At 44.6% G+C, this 21,988-nt stretch overlaps 1 protein-coding gene and 1 pseudogene across 1 annotated transcript in view; both read right to left on the reverse strand.

Annotated features, from left to right (window-relative positions):
- ADCY8 (adenylate cyclase 8) overlaps window positions 1-21,988 on the reverse strand; it is a 1,172,958-nt gene that overhangs the window by 980,611 nt on the left and 170,359 nt on the right. The window lies entirely within an intron of this gene.
- On the reverse strand, window positions 3,943-4,482 carry LOC147724684 (phosphatidylglycerophosphatase and protein-tyrosine phosphatase 1 pseudogene; annotated as a pseudogene).

The following is a 21,988-nucleotide window of genomic DNA, read 5'->3' on the forward strand; positions in this document are numbered from 1 at the left end:
ACCCCCACCTGCCAGCAAGGAGGAGGTCCGATCCTTCCTGGGGATGGCAGAGTACTACGGGAAGTTCATAGAACACTTCGCCTCGAAGACCCATCATATGAGACTGCTAACAAGAGAAAACAGCGAATTCCGGTGGTCGGAAGAAGCCCAGCAAGAATTTGAGAAGGTAAAAAGAGAGGTGGCAGGGGCGGTTCCACTACAAGGATTCGACCCCCAAGGAAGTACAATACTCACAACGGATGCCAGCGACAAAGGACTGGGAGCAGTCCTCATGCAAGACCGTGGCCAAGGGATAGTGGAAACCATATGCTTTGCGTCATGCACCCTGAACGACACCGAGAAAAAGTACAGCGTGGTCGAAAAAGAAATGTTGGCAGTAGTGTGGGCCATGTCTCGGTTCCGGCAATTTCTGTGGGGCACCAGGTTCCGGTTGAGGACAGGCCACAAGCCACTGCTCAAGGTACTTACATCCAGTGGACATGCGGACGCAACGCCGAGGATCTCAAAAATGTCACTCAAACTAATGGAGTTTCGATACGATGTGGAACATATCCCAGGGAATAAGAACAAAGTGGCTGATTACCTGAGCAGGGCGGCAGCAATGGAGCCCAGCACAGAACGCAGTGAGGCGGCGGAAGAGTGGGTCGCACTCACCGAAGACCAAGAAACGACCATAAGCAGGCAGGAATGGAAACTAGCGTATGAAGAAGACCCTGTCCTGGAAGAAGTGAAAGCCCATATAGTAAGGGGTTGGCCAGACAAAAACAAGTCAGGGCGAGGCCTCATTCCATATTTCGAAGTTAGAGAGGAACTATCTATGGATGACCAAGGCATCTTCGTATACAGAGGAGAGAGAGTCATACCTCCGGCAAAGATGATTCCCCTGTTGATGGACATATTGCACGAAGGCCACCTGGGAGCGGGGAAGTTGAAACTAAGGGCCAAGCAGAATTATTGGTGGCCAGGAATGGACATAAGAGCGGAAAGACACGTTAGGGAATGCCCGAGGTGCCGGGGCGCGGACAAAACACTCAAACCGTTGCGCCCCGCCCTAGGGAAATTTGATCCTCCGAAGAATCCGTGGGAGGAACTGTCCATAGACATTTTGGGTCCAGTATTGAATGCCCAAGGAATACAGAAGTACATCTGTGTAATGGTGGATCGTTATTCCAAATGGCCGGAATTGAGGATTGAAGAAACCATGGACACGGAGATGATAGTGAGCTTCATGGCTGAAACTTTTGTGAGAGAGGGCATCCCAAAGTGTGTTATCAGTGACAATGGGCCCCAATTCCGTTCTGAAAAATGGTCCCAGTTCATGCAGAGAAATGGCATCATGGCAAAACACACATCCATATACCATCCTGCGGGTAATGGCCTGGTGGAACGTTTCAATAGAGTAGTGATGGGTTCGATACAGGCAGCGATCTCAGACAACAAAGACTGGGAAGCAGAGATTTGGCACATGGTATGGGCATATAGGATAACACCCACGAGCACCGGCTATAGTCCCTTCCAGATTCTTAGAGGCTGTGAGCCTTTCACTCAGGACAACAGAATATGGAAAGAAAGAGTCATCAAGAGCGAGTGGTCACCAGCGGTGGTGCAGGCCAATCTGGAGAGAGCCCAAGCGGTGTACACCAAACACTATGACGCGCGGAGGAATGTAAAGGACACCGTTTTAGAAAAAGGAGAATGGGTGAGAGTAAGACTGGCCACATTGCAGAAAAAGGGAGAAAGCAAGTACAGCAAGCCCCTGCAGGTAGTGGAAGTCAAAGGCAGGGCGGCCTTGCTGAGCGACGGTAACGTGTGGTCGCAGGACCGCATGGCCAGGTGCAACAAAATACTCTGCTGGAGAGGCAACAGAAATGATGGAGATGGTGAGAACAGCAGCGATAACCCCTGTGAGTATGGGGGAGAGGATCTGGACATTGGTGAGACAAGGCAAGAGGACCAAGAAGCGAGTGGGGAGCAGTTGATTGAAGAGGATAGGAGCCGGAGTGAGCCTAGTGCGGCTGCGCTAGGAAGTGGTAATGAAAATGAAGCGACAACTGCCACGTCCCCGGTAAGACTGACGAGAAGGGGCAGGGCGGTGGTTCAGCCTGCGAGGTTCAGAGACTACGACATGAGTCAGGACTTGTACATATAGTTCGTTGGGAAAAAGGGGAGATATGTAGTGAGCGCTCTAACGTTGCACGTCACGTAGCCACGTGACGTGCGGTGACGTAGGGAGGCGGCGTGCGCAGCGAGGCATTAGCGCGCGAGCTGGCTGGAGAGAGGACATGCTTGGCGCTCCTTGTATCATACGACTTGAATAAACAGAGTGTTACAGAGACCTGACTCCGAGAGTTATTGGGGGAAGAAAGTGCATCATTACAACAAGCACACCTCGGTTAGGAAGTTGACTCTCTAGGTTGGTCAATGCTGATAAATACTTAACCACCACACTGCAGGGCAGTGTACTGAATAAAGGAAACGGGGGCCCAGGTGTAAACGTAGCCCTTCTTTCTGTTGTTTTTACCGAGGGGCAGTCCTATTCAACAACTCTTCCAAGTGCTCTTTAGCACATACATTATCCCTCTGATTATCTTACTGGAAACAGAGCCACTGGGCAGGTTACACGTGGATTTCTGAAGCAGATACACAACCCATAGCTAGATTGGAGTTCCTGAGCTGAACTACAGAAACGGCTAGGTTCTAACGGATCCAGAATGCGGCAGCTAGAATACTGGTCGGACTCCCACGCAGATGTTCAGCCAGAACCACCATCCGTAAACTCCACTGGTTGCCTGTGGAACACCGAGTCAAATTTAAAGCTCTCATTACGATCTTTAAAATTGCCAAACAGGGAAACCCCCCGTTGCTACAAAATCTGGCCTGCCCCTATGTCCCTGGCCGCGAACTTCGCTCCTCCAACCAACTTCTCCTGAAAGTACCCAGAACAAAGCGCTGCCGTACTGGAGGCCGTTCCTTCGGCGTCCTCGGTCCCAAACTTTGGAACGATCTTCCTCTCAGCATACGCTCCATAGACTCTCTCTCTGTCTTCCGTAAGGCAATTAAGACCCTCCTCTTCCCTGCCCCATAGGCTACCTCTCAGCCTGCTCCAGGAAGAAGTGCTTCTGTCTCTTAGCGCCGGGACGCCCCTTTGCTGGGGTAGCTGTTGCGCTTCACCAAACTTAGAATAGAATAGAATACACACTGATATTGGCAGTAGGGTCAATAAATCTAGGAGCTATCTAGCTAGGATTCCAACCACTGACCTCACCTACCAGTTACACAAAAACGCCTCCAGGAGTACATTATTAACCGACTATGTTATGTCACGGGGATTTGAGACAAATCGGAAATCTGCGCAGCAGGCACATAAACCCACCAGCTATCTCCTTGTGTGGGAGCTTCCGGACTATCCTACTTACCTTGTGGACTGGGCCCTGTGGTGCCAGCTGCTCCGCCGCTGATCCTGTGATCCTGGACAGCCCAGGGGAGCGGGGTTTGATACCCAGGGCCCGGGAGGGGTGGGGGTTGTGGTGGGCCGACGCCCGTGCACGGACCGCTGGACTAGTGAGCCCAAGGACTGCAGTAAATAATTACCCATGGGGGAGGGGCGCTTCCATGGCAGGTCCTTGACACTTGGCCGCCACCCAGTGACACCATCTCTCTGACAACCCTGGATGTTGTGCTTCTGGTGGGCTGCGTGATGTACCCGCGATTAGGCCGCACCGGGGTCCTGCTGCATCGCAAATGCACATTTAATCCCTCCATGGCGGGCCGCTAACGATATCAGAAAGGGTGTCACTGTGGGGGAGAAAACGCTGCTGGATGGTATCTTGGTGGTAGAAACGCGCTGCTGGACGGTGTCTTTCTGGTGGACAACACGCTGCCGGACGGTGTCTTTGTGCTGGATGTTGTTTCTCAAACTAATGTTTTCCCACCAATGTCTGCTCAGACTCCACCCTCCACAGGACTCCGATTGCACACCCAGGCATGAAACTCCTTGAGTGCCTCAAACTAGCCTCTGCGGATAAGAGTCTGAGGCCGGATCTTTTTGATGTATTCTTTCACCTCTTGTGGGCTCCAGTTGTGGTCCTGTATTAAATTTGCTGCTACCATGGTGGCACTGCGCGAGTGCCCAGCCTTGCAGTGAATGTAAACGCTGTTGCCCAGCTTCTGGTGTTTCAATGCAAACTTCACTCCCTTCTGCAGATGTTCCTGAGTGGGGACTCCTGTCAGATATACAGTGCTTAGGCGAAGCTGTTCCACACCTAAATCCTGCCACTCCTCAGCTGTGTAGCAGAACATGGTGATAACGCCTCAGACATTCTCCTTTTCCACCAGCCGGCGGCTCATGCCCCGGAAGGGCAGAGCCCTCAGCGCCACGGTCTCGTCGATGTGGTGGTACCACCTCCGCAGCGAGGCCTTCTCCAGCAGCACGTTATAGAGCAGCGAGGGGTAGAAGACGATGCGCGCCGCGGCAGCCGCCATGAAAGGGGTGGGGCCAGGACTGCGCGCACATCGGAGGGGTCTGCGGTGAGGCTTTTTTTCAGCACCCTCGCCTGTTGTCTTTATGTAGGGGAATCTGTAGCTTGTCATGAAAGTGAAAGCGATATGCAAGTATTTACTGCAGATTGGGGACTGATATGAGCGCTGGGCTGCCTGGGTCTGCGGTGAGGCTTTTTTTCAGCTCCCTCGCCTGTTGTCTTTATGTAGCTGGCTGTGAAAGTGAAAGCGATATGTGACTATTGCGCACACGCACGAGCGAGGCTCTTGGGAGAGCACTGTAAGGCTTTAAACAAGCATTGGCCACACGCATGCCTCACGCTTAAAGTAAAAAAATACAAGCATTGCGCGCAGGCGCGCGCGAGGGGGGTGCGGCAGAGAGCAGACAGCATTTCCCTTGTGGCAGCGTGCAACGAAAAAGTGCTGCGCGCTTCCGCAAGCAAATCGCCAAAACATGCACGCGCTGCATTGAAAGCAATGCAACCAGTGCGCGTTTTAGCCTGGAAAGGTGAAGCGATCTCAAGAGGTCTCTTTCCTATGCAGCGCATGCGCACTGCATAGGCGAGACCTAAAAACGACCCTGATCACCAACCCCAGCCCTACAAAAATTACTCCACGCTCCCCAAAGCTCTAAAAACTACTCTGACTACCCATTCTCCTCCCCCTGCCCTGAGGCCTAAAACCCTGTTCCTTAACATACACTACTCTGACCCCCTCCTACCACCGCGCTCTCCCTAAAACTACCCCAACCCCTCCCACTGCCCTTAGGCCTAAAACACGAACCACTAATAAAATAAACTACCCGACCCTACCCAGCCTGAAAACTGCCCGACCCTCCCCCAGCCCCGAAAACTACTCCAACCACACCCAACCCCGTCCCAGAAAACTACCCTAACCCCTCTCCAGTCCTGAAAATGAGTCCCAACCCCCTGCCTTGAAAACAACCAGACCCCAGCCCTGAAAACGACCCCGACTCCCCAGCCCTGAAAACGACCCTCGACCCCTCAGCCCTGACAATGACCCCAACCCCTAGCCCTGAAAAAGACCCCAACCCCCAGCCCTGAAAACAACCCCTCAGCCCTGAAAATGTTTCCTCACACCATCCCTGAAAACGATGCAGGCTGCCCCAGCTGTGTAAACAACTCTACCTCCCAAAGCTACCCCCATCCCATACAACCTACCCACCAAACCCAGACCCAGACCCAATTTTCCACACCTCGCCCTCTCTTCCTAGAATCTTTCTGCTTCCGCCGAGCCGCTGACAGCAGCTAGACCGCACACTGCCTTAACCAGTGCCCTTTCGAAGCATATCGTTATGTAAAGCAAATTTAGAAGAAAAATTAGGTTAAATAATGCACTGTTTGACCCCATTAAAAAAAATATTCATGGGGAAGTCTCCTATAACTGTCTGGGAGAAAGCTGGTTGGAATGCTTTGCTGTTTTCTGCAATTGGCCTTTGACTGTGCAGTCAGCTGGTGGTGCTAAAGTGAGCGCTATCACTGCGTGAAGTAGGCAGTGCTGCTGAGGGAACGGGGCGGTTACATCCTAACTACGATTTCGGGCTCCTGCTCTTTTTAAAAATGTATTTTTATGTTTTACAAACTGCCCAGTACCGACATTGGATCAACCAATTAGTGCAAAATGTTTATACACTACTCACTTAATATCGTTTTTGCAATTATCTGGCATTGGAAATGTCAATACACAATTGCACCAGCAATCTATGTGATCCATACATACCCTGGAGTGACACTTGCATATTTAGTAGTCACTGTAATTAACTTGGAAAATATACATTAGAGCTCCAAGACACCTAATTTAAAAAAAACAAAAAAAACAAAGTAACTCTAGGTTTGGTTATTTATTAGTTATTTATGGCAAGATATAGGTGGCCAAATACTGAGCGGTATCACAGAAATTTGCAGAATTTCTGCGTTACCAACCGGATTTGGGAGAGTGCAATGTAGGGGAGTTTAAACCTACTTGCAAAATAAGGAATCGCAAAATAGTGATTCCTTATTTTGCTCTTGCATTTAAGAAATCGGAAATACTGATTCCTTAAATGCAATGTACGTAGCACTAAAAAAAGTGCACTTCAGCCTTAAGGAATCGCTAATTATCACCAACTTCAAGTTGGTGGTAAGTAGCGATTTCCTTTACAAAAGCACTTTTTTGCTTTCTTAAATGTGGCACACATCCATGCCGTTAGGGCATGTATGTGCACCACATGTGCACACATGCACATTTTAGGGGTGCAACAGGATGTCCTTTGGACACCCTGGCACCCTTGAAATGCTCCCGCTATTTGCGATTCTTTAATACTGAATGGCTAATATTGGATATCTTCCCATTCATTCCTACGGGCCTCCTAGCACATCGGAATGAATGGCTAGGTATTCCTTAATAACGAATCTCAATTACTGATTCGTTATTAAGGAATATTAAGGAATCGCTAATATTTTAGCGATTCCTACCTACATTCAATTTAGCGAGTCCTTAATAGCTATTTGGTAAAAATCGCTATTAAGGACTCGCTAAATTGAAGTTACCTACATCTGGCCCTTCATTTTATACCAGGTTGCCAGGGGGTGATTATTTACATTGGATGTTGAATGGCTTTATAAAAGTCATGAGTGATTGCTATTGCATATGTCATTGTTGTCTAGTAATGTTGCGGCATCTCTTCATGGCACTGCCTTCACAGCCTGTCCTTGCTCACTCTGCCGACAGTGGTCAGCTGCATCACATCTTTCTAACTCCCCCCTGGTTACTAACTGCAAGGTGTCTGGCTGTTTTTCATGTAACCAGATGCTGCATATTAGAAATGATCGGTGCCTCTTGCTCTCCTAATGTGGAAGGACTGGAGTTCATCAGTTTATTACTACAAACATGCATAGCCTGATCTGCGTGTGCTACTTCGATGCCACATGCATAGCCACCCAGAGCTATGTACACGCACACTGATTAGCAGGGACAGTATTTGTAAGCAGCATATTTAAGGGGCTCGTTGTGGAGGATGAACAACTTGGCATGATCAAAGAAAAGTGAACTGCAAGTAGCGCCACATGCTAGAGAGTGACAAGGAGAGGGGGAGAATAAAAGTAGTGTGGGGACCATAACATATGATCCCATTGAAAGGAAGTATGTAGCAGGGGCAGTCCGCAGGGCGAAAACAAAACAGCCACTAGGCGGGATAAATGCACCACTATTTACCAATGAAAACTATGGAATTAGTAAAGTCAGCCCAAGCAACCAATGAAATGCGGTGAGGGTGTAGTGGATGTGTTCAATCTCCAAAGAGGGATTACAGCATGCCACACAGAGCAGCGCATGCAAGCTGACTGTAGGCTTGAACTAACAAGCATTTCAGGTCAAGGCAAAACCTTAACAGGGAATGCTTTTGCAGAAAATGTTGTGGAGAAAGTGGCTGCTTTCTCAGCCCATCGTGTGTAATAGTCTGCTGGGTGATAAGTAGTGAATGAATGAATGAATGAATGAATAAAATGTATAACGCGCAAACAATAACCCGAAGGCATCAAGGCGCCTAACAGAACAGATCAAAAATAAGATTCGCTACATCGCTACAGTTATGCTTGCGCAAAAAGGTAAGTTTTCAAAGCCCTTTTGAATGCCTGAAAGGTGGGCAGTGATCTTATTTCCAGAGGAAGAGCATTCCACCACTTAGGGGCCAGGGTGGAGAAGGCCCTGCCACCCCATTTCTCTCTCCTGAAACGGGGGGTCGATAACAGGAGTCTGCCGGAGGACCGTAGATTCCTAGTGGGAGAATAGCGAGACAGGATAGATCCTAGACCCGTGGGGCTATTTCTGGCCAGAGCCCTGTATGTCAAGCATACGGTCTTAAAGTGGATCCGCGCCTCAACAGGGAGCCAATGTAGCAGCTTTCTAGCCGCTGTGGCTGAGGTGCGCCCGGGAAGATCCAGGACAAACCTGGCAGCAGCATTCTGGACTACCTGCAAGCGCTGCAGTAGGCTCTTTTTCAAGCCCGCATACAGCGCATTGCAGTAGTCCATTCTAGAGCCGATAAGGACAACCGCCAGCTGTTTCCTTGCCTGAAGGGAAAGGTAGTTCCTAATCCTTCTCAGGATATGGATAATGCCCCAGCAGGTAGAGATGGTTCGACTGACCTGCTTGCTCATGTCAAGGGCAGGGTCTATCATAACCCCCAGATTTTTAGCGGAGGAGGTGGGGGTGGGACCGGCTCCTAGTGAGTCTGGCCACCTGCTGGAAGACCATATTTCCTCTTTCCCTCCGAACACCATCACCTCTGTCTTCTCTCCATTTAATTTGAGCGAGTTTGTGATCATCCATTTACCGACAGCCTCCATGCAGGATCTAAAATTGGAGGCAGTCGGGACGCTGGCGTTGGAGAGAGAGACTAGGATCTGGGTGTCGTCTGCATAGAAAACTATCTCCATCCCATAAGATCTAATAAGCCTGGCAAGTGGGGTCACGTAGATGTTAAATAGGGTCGGACTAAGAGCCGACCCCTGAGGGACCCCACATTGCACAGGGAGGGATAGAGATAGGTACTCCCCCAGCTTCACTCTTTGTACTCGATGGGTGAGAAAAGACGTGAGAAGATCCAGGGCTGCTCCACGCACCCCAATCTCCCTTAGCCGAGTTGTTAGTACTGAGGGAGAGAGGGTATCGAATGCCGCAGTCAGATCTAGGAGGATCAGGAGGGTGGTCTGGCCCTCATCAACCCGTGTGCGTATGTTATCCAACACTATGGTGAGGGCTGACTCAGTGCTGTGATCCCTCCTGAAACCATGTTGGGAGAAGTCGAGGCATTCCGAGCTCTCAATGAAAGCGGCAAGGTGCGAGTTGAGGTGCACCTCTAGAATTTTCCTGGGGCAGGGAGTAGGGAAATGGGCCGGAAATTTTTTAAGACCGACGGATCCAGGGAGGGCTTTTTCAGGAGAGGTTTTACAACCGCTCTTTTCCATTGAATGGGAAAGACCCCATCTCTCATGGTTCTGTTCATGATGTCTACCAAAGGAGGCCGGAGAGTTTCCCTGCATTGTTGTAGTGCAATTTAGGGACTAGAACAAGGCTTTGGAAATTGGAAAAAATAGTTAATGTCGGCATATAGGGATTACATTGCTGTTGCCATTCCTGGACAGGTTAGTTACATTTGATAAAACTGGTTCACGTTTATATTTCAGATCCATTTATTACTTCAAGGTTAATCTTGAGAGAGAAATCTCAGAGTATTTAGTATCAGGATCCAACTTTGCAATCTTATTTTAACGTTAATAACGGTTTAATATTTTCAGATTAACCTATTGTTAGTTTTGTTTTTTATTTTTTAACTTTTAAGGAGGTCACAACCCCTCTTCCTCGCTTTTCCTGCCTGTTGAGGTTCCAGCTATAGAAAGCATTATCTGTCTGTCCGGACAGACCTATTGTTTCCAGCCTCTTACTCATGATTGAAGGTTTTTGTTGTCTATTTCAGTGATTCAAAGGCTTTACTCTCTGGTCTTGAGTTTGTCGTATGCATGAACATTTTGGTCTCACATTATTCTGATTGGCTATCGTAAATCCTTCTACTGTTGCCATTGTTTACATTCAGGAAACTATCTTTCAATTTCATTTTCACCACTCTATGGGAGTGCATGTGTTATCTTGCCCTGTAAACCATGTACTGCTTTTCCCACTCACCCTCTATTTGTCTCTCAAGCTCGAACGGTGGTTATCCCAGACCTCACTGTTTATTATTTTTTAAACATAGCTTTTCTATTGCAACCCCCTTGCTCTCGCCACCCAGTGACACTAATATCTCCTCAAGCTTTGCACGATTTAATATTCTATCGTGCCCCTCCCTTTCACGTCCTTTTTTAAAAATGTATTTGTTTATTTGGAGGGATTAGCAGTTACAATTTGCTATTGAAACACTCCTCTCTTTCAAAATGTGCAATCAGGCAGGCATATATAAATCTTTTCTTTTAAATGTATTACTCCATTGGTGTCCATCATTGTTGAATGGTAAATAAGAAAATACAAACTGAACAGCAGCAGCATCCTCACACTTGTAAATGCCAGCATTATGATTAATGCATGCACATGCTTCATGGTGCATGCCAGAAAATGTGTAATGTTGTATGCTTCATGACGTATGGACATATCGAAGACAAATTATTTATGTATGTAGAAAGGGAGTTAAATTGCATTGTTGCCATTGTTGGGCTGGTCAGTTACATTTGATAAAACTGGTGTAGTAATAACTCCAGACCAGTTGAGATCTTTTGGAGGTATTTATTGTAGATCAATAGTACAGTAGTAATACAGCACCAACAGGAGCAGCCAGCATGGTGCTCAGCTCTTATCCAATTGTGGTTTTCATACACCAACATTCCATGTTACATCATCCTTTTAGGGTTCCACTGGTGGAGAGATAAATGTCATACACTACAATATAGCTAGGATATAAAATATACACTTTTCTTCTAAACAGAAAAAGAAACGTAAAATCTGACGTAGAAACTAGATGTTTTTTACACAAAATGCCACCCCACTTTTTTTGGTTAGCTCTTAGTTATAAGCAACACATCAACCTTAGTTAGATATGTTAGGTATATTTATTTTTACCTTTTCTTTCAAATCTTTTTTCGAAAAATTCTTAGATTACATGTCAGAGAGAGAACACAACAAATATAACATGTATGTACATCAACTTAAACACAACATTTACCAAGAAAAGAAAACATCATTACATCAAAATACATTCACTATACACAACAAAGCATCTATATCTAATTCAGACTGTTCCAAAAGGCAAGTCACAATTTCTAGCCTCATTAACCATCACTGATTCGGAATATCAGGAACAGTAGTAGACAAAGTCACAGTTAAAAAGGAGATATCACGACACATTAATTCTACGAGTCAGTGATTATTGGTATTGTTACGTTTTTATCTCCTTTCTTGCCGACGCGTTTCGAACTCCATACAGCAGTTATGGGTTCTCCTCAGGGCCTTGTCACTTCTATCTTAATTGTAGCCGTGGTTATCCTATGTCTGGTTCTGGGTCTTTTGAGCTGCAGTCTTAAACTGTCTTTTAGGTCCGTGTATGGGCGTCTCCCTATGGCACGGTGATGCTTTTTGACCTCGTTTGGTGCACCGCGAGCTTCGGGAGCGACTCACTCCATGATCAACTTTTTGCACACGGTCCTCCGGACTCTGGTTGAGTGTACCGCGTAATTACTCTCGTATTGTCCTCCGGTATCATACACTTGCTCTGTACAGCTTGCTTTCACTAATGCTTCGTTCACTGTGAAAAAGTTGATCATGGAGTGAGTCGCTCCCGAAGCCCGCGGTGCACCAAACGAGGTCAAAAAGCATCACCGTGCCATAGGGAGACGCCCATACACGGACCTAAAAGACAGTTTAAGACTGCAGCTCAAAAGACCCAGAACCAGACATAGGATAACCACGGCTACAATTAAGATAGAAGTGACAAGGCCCTGAGGAGAACCCATAACTGCTGTATGGAGTTCGAAACGCGTCGGCAAGAAAGGAGATAAAAACTTAACAATACCAATAATCACTGACTCGTAGAATTAATGTGTCGTGATATCTCCTTTTTAACTGTGACTTTGTCTACTACTGTTCCTGATATTCCGAATCAGTGATGGTTAATGAGGCTAGAAATTGTGACTTGCCTTTTGGAACAGTCTGAATTAGATATAGATGCTTTGTTGTGTATAGTGAATGTATTTTGATGTAATGATGTTTTCTTTTCTTGGTAAATGTTGTGTTTAAGTTGATGTACATATATGTTATATTTGTTGTGTTCTCTCTCTGACATGTAATCTAAGAATTTTTCGAAAAAATATTTGAAAGAAAAGGTAAAAATAAATATACCTAACATATCTAACTAAGGTTGATGTGTTGCTTATAACTAAGAGCTAACCAAAAAAAGTGGGGTGGCATTTTGTGTGAAAAACGTATATATTAGGTCCAGCCTTTCCCACAGCCCATGGACCTAACTCCTTTACACTAAAAAGTAGAAACTAGAAGAGCATAATAGAGGGGAGTGTACAGGAAGAAATAAGGCAGAGATAGAGAAGAAGAAAACAACCAGGAATCTGAGTAAACAAATAAACACAATCCATATACCATCCTCCTTTCTATAAATAAACAAAAGAAGAACAAGAAAATAATAGAAGGAAAAACCACTGATGACCACCACCTGCACACCCATTGGCCAGACAGATGTGCACAGAGGCAGGTCAGAGCATGATGAAAAAAGAAGACAGAGAAGAAGAGAAGTACATTATGTAAATCATACTTCTCCATAAAATGATAAACATTTGAGTAAACAAAATAGAATAGTACTGGGATAGAGTGTAGAAATATAAAAAGAAACAAAGTTGAGATAAAACTCCCAGTCTAACGTGAACCAATGCACTATAGTTAATGGACTGGAACCAAACTTTACACCCATGTGGGTAACAATATGGGCGTGCAGAGGCAACCACAAAAGAGGTCTATACATTGCACTAAGTAGTGAAGGTGTAAGAGTGAAATGTACCTCAACTGGAGGTCTATTGATATGCACAAAAAAGAGTGAAAAACCCCAAAACACACCTCGTGGAGAGGTCAAGAAATGTGCATGTATGTGCGGGACAAGAGTCCGCGCAACACTTCGATTGATTGAGAATGCGGGACAGCAGCCTCGCAATGTGTGAACCTTGAGATAAAAGTGTGCACTGAAACAAAAGAGACATACTTTGTGGAGAGGTAAGTGTTGTGCACTAGACTAGCGGGAATACAACCCACGTGAAACACCCCTTGAAGAGGTAAAAAGATTGTGCACTATACCGAATGGGTGAAGGACCCATAAACAAAACCCCAGACACCCTATGTAGGGTGACAAAACGAAAAAACAACAGCCCTGCGTGAGTGTCTGTTGTTGTGCACTGTAGTGACAGGGAAAATATGATGACTGAAACCTAGATACGAAAAACACAACGTGCACAACCTAAAACAGCCATTAAATAAGAGGTCAGTGTTGTGCACTAGAGTAGTGGGAATACAACCCACGTGAAACACCCTGTGAAAAGGTAAAAAGATTGTGCACTGTAAGAAATAGGCGAAGGACCCATAAACAAATCCCCAGACACCCTATGTAGGGTGACAAAACAAAAAAAACAACATTCCTGGGTGGGTGTCTGTTGTTGTGTACTGTAGTGACAGGGAGAATATAGGGACTGAAACCTAGATGTGAAAAAACAACGTGCACAACCAGAAACAGCCATTAAATATGAATTAATGTAGATCGCTAAACGTCTATGCCTGTGAAAAAAAGTCACAATAACGTTATAATATGTTAAATTGCACAACAAATTTGCAAAACATCAATGCTAAAGGTGTGCAAATCACCGTGATCTGATGGGACAGGCGTTCATAGTAGGTACACAAGACATTGTAAAAACAAAACAGCTCCAGAAGACTTGCCACATAAAATTACTTAGCAAGAGATGCAGTGCCCCTGAAGACCGGAGGATACCAGAGCTTGCCATAAGCAAAGTACTTTTGCAGGAGACACCATGTCAGATAGAAAAACAAATGAGCTTGAGGAGAACTCACCACATGACCAGGAAACAAAGTAGAGTGTCCTTGTCTTGGCCTTTGATGAGGCTAGAGAAAATGACCTAAAAGCAGGACATCTTGAGAAGCACAGTGAAGAAACAGAGCCATTCGTGACCCCCTTGAAAAAAACAAAAAAAACCTTAACCTTAATCTTGGGCCCATATGAACTGCGTAGTGTGCCTGGAGCTTCCAGTTCCAGCCACAAGATGGCGGCGCGCGCTGGAGACGCATGCAGAGTGGCTACCGGCATGCTTGTGCATGCTGGAACAAAAGACTGCAGATCGCACGGAGGACAGAAAAACGTCACAGGCACCATGGAGAAGGTGGAGGTAAGTGTGCACTCTTCTCCAGGCATGCATGACATGCTTTGAAATGCAAATGCGACGGTTGGCAAAACCAAAGGTCTCAATGTCTCAGAGGAGACTAACAATAAGACAAAGAAATGCCTCAACTTGTAAACTCTCTTCAGAGTGAATGTGCTTGCACCGCCACTTGCAGAAGACACACGCTGTGAGCATAAGTTTACTCAAATAGTACTTGTAGACAAATTCCAGTACAGTCGCTACAATAGCTTGGACAACCTTGACAGTTATAATTACACCCACTGATGTCGTTATTAAGAAAGCTTGAAACTAAATTGGTATTCACCGGACAGAAGCAATTGAAAGTGCAAGTGACACAAAAACAGGCGGACTCTGATTCCCTTGATGTTGTAGGTATAGATGAACTTATTCTTGGTTACCTTAGAACACCTTTATCTTGCTTGTTGAGGTGCTGCATGCGTAGCAAGGACAGATCTTTTGAGACACTGTAGGAACAGCAGGAACAGAGTTTTTGAGACACTGTAGGAACAGCAGGAGCAGAATTTATGAGATGCTGTAGGAACAGCAGGAAGAGACTTGGAGGTGCGTACTGACAATAATTGGCACCTTTGTGTAGTGGGCAACCAATGGGAGGTCACTGGTGGGGCTGTGGTGTTCCAGTTGGTTGAATATACGCAACTGTAGATTGAGGAATTGTTTCAACTTGAGAGTAGGTACTCAGATACTCCAGACTTGAAATTGAAGGCCTTACAGGTAGCACACGCAGATTCTTTGCTTCATCTCGTTGCCATAAAAATGTAGTGATCACTCCAGGCCGGTTGAGATGTTTTAGAGGTATTTATTGTAGATCAATAGTACAGTAGTGATACAGCCCCACCAGGATCAGCCAGCATGGTAGTCAGCCCTTATCCAACTGTGGTTTTCATACACCAACATTCCATGTTACATCATCCTTACAGGGTTCCACTGGTGGAGAGATGAATGACATAAACGACAATATATCTAGGATATAAAAACTGGTCAATTTTTTTGTTTCAGATCTATTTATAACTTTGAGATTAATCTTGACAGAGAAATCTCTGAGTATTTAATATCAGGATCCTACTTTCAATCCTATTTCTATGTTAACAACATGTTAATATGTTTAGATGACCATGTTGTTAGTTTTGTTTTTAATTATCTTTTTACTTTTCACTAAGGTTACCACCCCTTGTCCTTCTTTTTTCTGCCTGTTTAGTTCCAGATATTGAAAACATTATCTGTTTGTTCAACAGACCTATTGTTACCAGCTTCTGGCTCATGATTGAAGAGCTTTGATGTCTATCTCAATGATTCAATAGCTTTTCTCTCTTTTCTTGTGTTTGTCCAACCTAGGATCAACTCTGTCTCACTTTGTTCTCATTAGTTATGGTAGATCCTCTCAATGTTGCCATCATAGCTCATGCATGTGTTATGACACATAGTAGACATCTTAGAATGGATTTTTGTTAATAGGATAACAATTCCAAGATTGCCTGATAGGTGTGTGGATTCATCTTGATGTATATATTCCTATACTGGTGTAAACAAGTGTAAGTAAACCAAATAATTTGGCAATTTAAAACCAAGATCTATTGGCTTTCCCCAGCGTGTGTTTCATGACATGGTGTCCCATCCATGCCTCATATCTTCATGAATGATTTAAACATACACATTCCTTTTATATCTTCCCTTAATTGAAACCCTTACTGCTCACCATTTATAATCACCTGTCCAATATTTTATTTTCCAGTGTTTATTTTTTTCTCAAGGTTTTGTTTCCAGAGATTTTTGATTGGGGAAAACATGTCACATAGATTAAAACATCTGCTAGTAGATTCCATAACGTTTCTGGTACTTTTGACAGGTTTATTGGTTGATTTAAATATTGTCTAGTGAAGAGAATATCCAAAACTAACAGCACCTCAACTTAGAATTATGGTTTTCTGCAGAGTTTCCATATCTACATGAAACCCTTTAATTAACTAAAGTAAAATAAGACAGCAAAATATCATGTTATTGTGGTAACGTCCATCATTTCTTGCCTATCACTGAAAGCATTGACAAAGACATGGGATCATCTGTAGCCACCTTGAGGCAATTAAGAAGTGGACAGGCTTCAACTAGTTATGCCTGACTACTTAGCTCATGCTGTTTGACTACTGTGGAGTTCCAGCCATGAGATAATAAATTGGAGAATTAGTTGAGAGGATTTAGAACCCACCTCAAATAATATTCACAATCCTTATCACGGTGAACCATTAAAGTCACTAAATAAACCTATACTTAACTCTCTGGTAGCTTGAAACAAAGCAGTCAGTCTTACCTTAGAGGCAATGGGCCTGATTCACAAATGTGAGACTTTTGGTCTACGTTAGACTTTTGGGGTATTCACCCGTTACAACGCATCTTTTACTCCGCACTACCACTACAACGCGGGCATTACAACGCATACCGTTACAACGCATTGCGCTGGGGGGCGCTCTAGGATAAGAGGTAAGTTTAATTTACTATCCAACACCTTCCCTAGGGTCCACGGGGACTGGAGTTAGAATAGTAAATTATACTTACCACTATCCAGCACCCCAAAGCGCTATGCGTTGTAGCGGTATGCGTTGTAAATACCGCGTTGTAATGGTACGCGGAGTAAAAGTATGCGTTGTAACGACATACATCCGACTTTTGGTCTAAACTTAGACCAAAAGTCTAACTTTAGTAGTAATAAAGTTAGACTTTAGGTCTAAACTTAGACTTCAGGTCCAAACTTAGCATTTTGGTGTAAGTTTACCTTTGCGAATCAGGCCCAGTGTGTACAGCATTTATGCAGTACTCAAACTGTATTAAAGTGAATGCACAACACAATAAAATCCCAAACCAATTTAGAAAAAGCAGAGTAAATTGTAATAAATAAAATGACACTAAAACAACAAAAATGTATTAAGTAGAACCAAAGATATGAATTTTAAAATTTTGAAGGAAAACTAGTGCAAAAAAGCACTAAGCGCCAACTGCGGTCATCTGGTCAGACCAACTGCAATGGAGCATGGGTGGGATACAGGGACCAAGTTTATTTCAGTGTAAAGTTTATATTTTGACTTAGAAACTTTCATGGAGAAAAAGTGGTCATCGACATGCTGTCAGTGAGGCAAGCTGGATCAGAAGCAGGGCTTGGCAACAGCCAGTTGCTGGAGAGGTTGTCTACAAAGGCAGGAAAGTTCAGAGTGGACGAAGTTCGAAGTCCGTGTTTGGAGACATCAATGTCTACTGGATGCTTCTTGGTATCAGCCCTGATAAACCCGCATACCTTCAGACATAGTAACTTTTCTGAAAGTCAAATGTCCTTCAGTGGCAAAATCAACAAGCTGTGACTAACCGATGATTCATGGCTGCAGCTTTAGCAATGATCTCGATGTCCGTTGATGCTCCAACAGAAAGTTGGCAATACATTTCTAAATCTGACCTTTGGGCACAGGAGGAGTACACTCTTAAACCAGCAAATGGTACAGGACCTGGGGGACACCACATAGTGGTTAGGGCTCACTCCTAAGGCCAGCAGCAAGGTCCAGGGCAGGTCTATTTGGTATTAATAAGCTGGTTAGCGGCAGGTGAAGGGCCTCTGGAAGCATGTCCCTATAGCTCAAACAGGATCTTAGCACTAATAAAGCAAAGGTCTTTCAAAGGAAAGAGGTTTGCAGGTGATGTCAGATTGACTACTAAAGCAACAGGGACAAATATGCATCTGGTGAGTTTGGTATCTGGTTTTGTGTATAATATTTCAAATTCATGTGGATTCATTACATATTATAATTTTCCAGGCTCAGATATTTACAGATAGGACAATTGAACCCCCTTGACTGGTATAAAGCAGAGGACATTAACAAAGATATTTAATTTACAGTTTAACATTTTTAGTTTACTATTTTGAGGTTTTTTTCCCCTTTTTTTATTTAACTAAAAAATACCCCTTCCTTCTCCAACAAGTTGCTCAGATTAGGTACAAAACAACTTGCTCATCACTTGTAAAGAATTTAGGGCCAGATGTAGGTCACCAAATACCGGTTGGTAACGGCCGATTTCGGCCGTTACCGACCGGTATTTAGTGATTGAGATGTGGGGGCCTATATTTTACAGAATCGGTAAATTTACAGATTCAGTAAATTTACCGATTCTGTAAAATACCGAATCAGTAAATTTACCGATTCGGTAAATCTATATGTAGGTGGCACTGGAAACAGTGCCACAGGCCCCTAAGAATTCGTTATTTACCATGTAATACTATTGCATGGTAAATAACGAATTCCTGTGTACATGCACATCTGTGCATGTACACCTGTGCCATGTGACACACATACATGCCCTCAGGGCATGTATGTGTGCCACATGGCACACAAGCCTGAATCAGAGGTGCAACAGGATGTCAAAGTGACACCCTGTCCCCCTTGTAAATCCTGTAATTTTACCGAATCGGTATTTACTGATTCAGTAATTGACATTGGTTCCTAAGGGCCTCAAGGCCCATAGGAATCAATGGCAATTACCGAATCGTTAAATACCGATTCGGTAATTACCGAATGTTACAGATTCGGTAAAAAAATCGGTAAAAATACCTACATAGCATTTACCGATTTGTAAATACCGAATCGGTAAAATTCGGTATTTACGAATTGGTAAATGCCATTTACTTACATCAGGCCCTTAGTTGGTGGACAATTTGCCTTTGTTGTACATTCCCTTCTATGTTCCCACCAACATCTCATCCTACCTGATTACAACTTCATACTACAGAAACACAGTGCTCTTATTCTAGATACCATTATCCTAATCTAAGTCCACAAACATTAGCACAGTGATCCTAGGACCACAAGACCAGTGAGAGCCTTTAACAATTCTATTTTATGGGTTGCCACGTCAGCCAACGTACATGCTCATTTGCTTCATATATGCCAACCTAAAGGGCATGTAGAATTGAGTGTAGATGATCTCTAGCTTCTTGACCTATTATCACTGAGAAACCTTGTTTTGGTCAAGACATTAAAAAAGGTCATAAAGAGGTAATTTGATGATTGGAACAACTAATCTAGTTCATTTAAGGCACTACACCCTTAGTTCCTATCTCCTGAGAGGGATATCCATCAGAAGGCGGAGGGATGGTGTGCTAATTTAAATGGCCTTCTGGCTTCTGTTCAGAGAGCCTCATGAGGCAAGGATAGGATAGTACAACTGGGATCCATGGCTTTACAATTCAGGTGGACAGATTGGTTAAATAACTATGACTGACTACAGGAGGAAATCTAAGCCTAACCTTACTCTACAGATCAAAACATCAGGACTGTACAGTAAAAAGAGATAGGCAAGCCCATAAACTGGAACAATGAAAGCAGTAAAACAGATATGTCCAAACCCTGAAAACAATACAGTCAGTGCTTAATTTGTGCCGGTGCTTAGCACTGGAACATTTTTATCAGGGCCGGGTCTAGATCACACAGCGTGTGTGACAAACAAATAATAACGAGTACAACTCTTTACAACAATATCCGCACTCTTACTCTGTCTCCTGAATCCCCAGTGAAAAGCTGAGCAGAGAGCCGATAATAAAACCATGCTTCGGTCATTGGCAGTGGGCGGGCCAGTGATTGGGCTAGATTTGGTCCTGTGCGGCAGCGTGCATGCGTAACCTTTTTTAAATTCCTCCCCGCCGGCCTGCCTGATTATCTTAAGAGACACGCACGCATGACGCACCAGGGGCAGTCCGGCACTATCATCAGAAGCAGCAGTGTGTGGTGTACAGTTAGTGTGCTGCAGCAGGCCTCAGGTAGGCATTTCTGCGATATCCAAATGAATGTAGATTACTTCCCAGAAATATGTTTTCGAAGCTGCAAGAGCCCCAGAACTCCAGACACCCTCCTGGACATTTTGTAGTAGTTCGTTTGTTTGTGGGCTGACTTGATTATATGCATGGTCAACAAAATACTACTGCCTTTTTTAAATGCATATTTTGTATTTTTTCCACGGGAAAATCTATTTCCTGTAGAAGCCCTTTGACCTACATCCCTGCCGACTGTGTTCCCTTCTCCATTAAAACTGGGAATGGATTTTTAGGAGCAGGGTCACCTTTCTTTAAAAAATATGTTGCATACATAAATCAAGCCAGACAATATGGTTAAATGTCTCTGTGAGCGGATGTGCATCAGTGCAAAATCCGTTTCCACATTTTAATTTGTTCTGTGTTATGGAACACGATTTTGTTTACTGATTGGTTGAATATGTAATGTTCTGTGTAAACTTTGGGTGATGTCTCGGAGAGGCTAAAGTAGTAAGCAGTCTGTGGTTCTTTGTGGCAGATTGTGGCAACTTGGATTGGGAAGGGCACTGAAGGGCATGAAGTCAGAATCGTGTATCTGCCGTTGGGTGTCCGTGGAGGGTTCTGTTTGCTGGAAGTTTATGTGGTGCGTACTTGTTGAGGTGGGCAGTGCTGGGAGTCCTGGCCTACTTGAGCTGTGTAGTTTGTAACGAAGGTGTTTTTCTTTTTGTTGGGGCTGTCCTTTAGAGAAAATGCTATTTATCTGCTGCCTTTGGTAAACTCACTGCATATTTCTACACTGCCTGGGCAGTTTGGATTTTATTTAAAACCCAGTGAAAAAGGACACACTACCGATGTGTGGAGTGTGACTAAGGAATTTACTTCACTACTGACCTTTCTTCACACCGATGTGGCTGATGGGGATAAAATGATGTGCAATATTTGTGTCAATGTGTTAAAATGGCATTGGAAAAAGGGTCAAGAAAAAATATGTTTTTTCATCCTTGTATTTTGCAGGGAAACATATAATTGCTTGACGTGGGGTGGACAGCCCTGAAAGGTCACCAGACGACCATGTCAATTATTAAAACATTCTGACAGAGAAGTAGTAGCACTGCCAGTGTGCCCTTTGCCACAGTGAATGAATGAATGAATGAAAAATATTTGTAGAGCGCACGATGGCCAAACGGCTTCCTGGCGCTGGGAGCTCTAAAGAACCGAACAGACAGGGCCAGGAGGTTTAGCAGGGGTAGGCCAGGGCAAACAGAAAAGTTTTCAGCGCTTTACGGAAATGAGAAAAAATAGGGATCGAACGCATAGAAAGAGGAAGAGAGTTCCAGAACCGGGGAGCAAGGACAGAAAAACGGGTTCCACCAGTGCGAGATTTGTGAAAGCGGGGAACAGTGAGGAGGGCAGAAGATGAAGAACGGAGAGTGCGGGCAGGGGTGTGACGGGAAATCAAAGAACTGATGAAAGCCGGTGCAGAGTGATCAAGGGCCCGATAAACAAGGCACCCTAGTTTAAACAGAGATCTCTGCAAAATGGGCAACCAGTGAAGGGATTTGAGGACGGGAGTGATGTGATGGGTTTTAGGCAAGTGAAAGATAAGACGGGCGGCCTGATTCTGGATAGCTTGTAAGCGGCGGGTTTCATAGGCAGGGATGCCAGCGAACAAGCTATTGCCATAATCAAGGCGGGAAGTGATAAGGGCAGAAATAATGATTTTAAGGGAGTC

The sequence above is a fragment of the Lissotriton vulgaris genome, chromosome 4_1 (genome assembly GCF_964263255.1).
Source record: "Lissotriton vulgaris chromosome 4_1, aLisVul1.2, whole genome shotgun sequence".
Taxonomy (NCBI): domain Eukaryota; kingdom Metazoa; phylum Chordata; class Amphibia; order Caudata; family Salamandridae; genus Lissotriton; species Lissotriton vulgaris.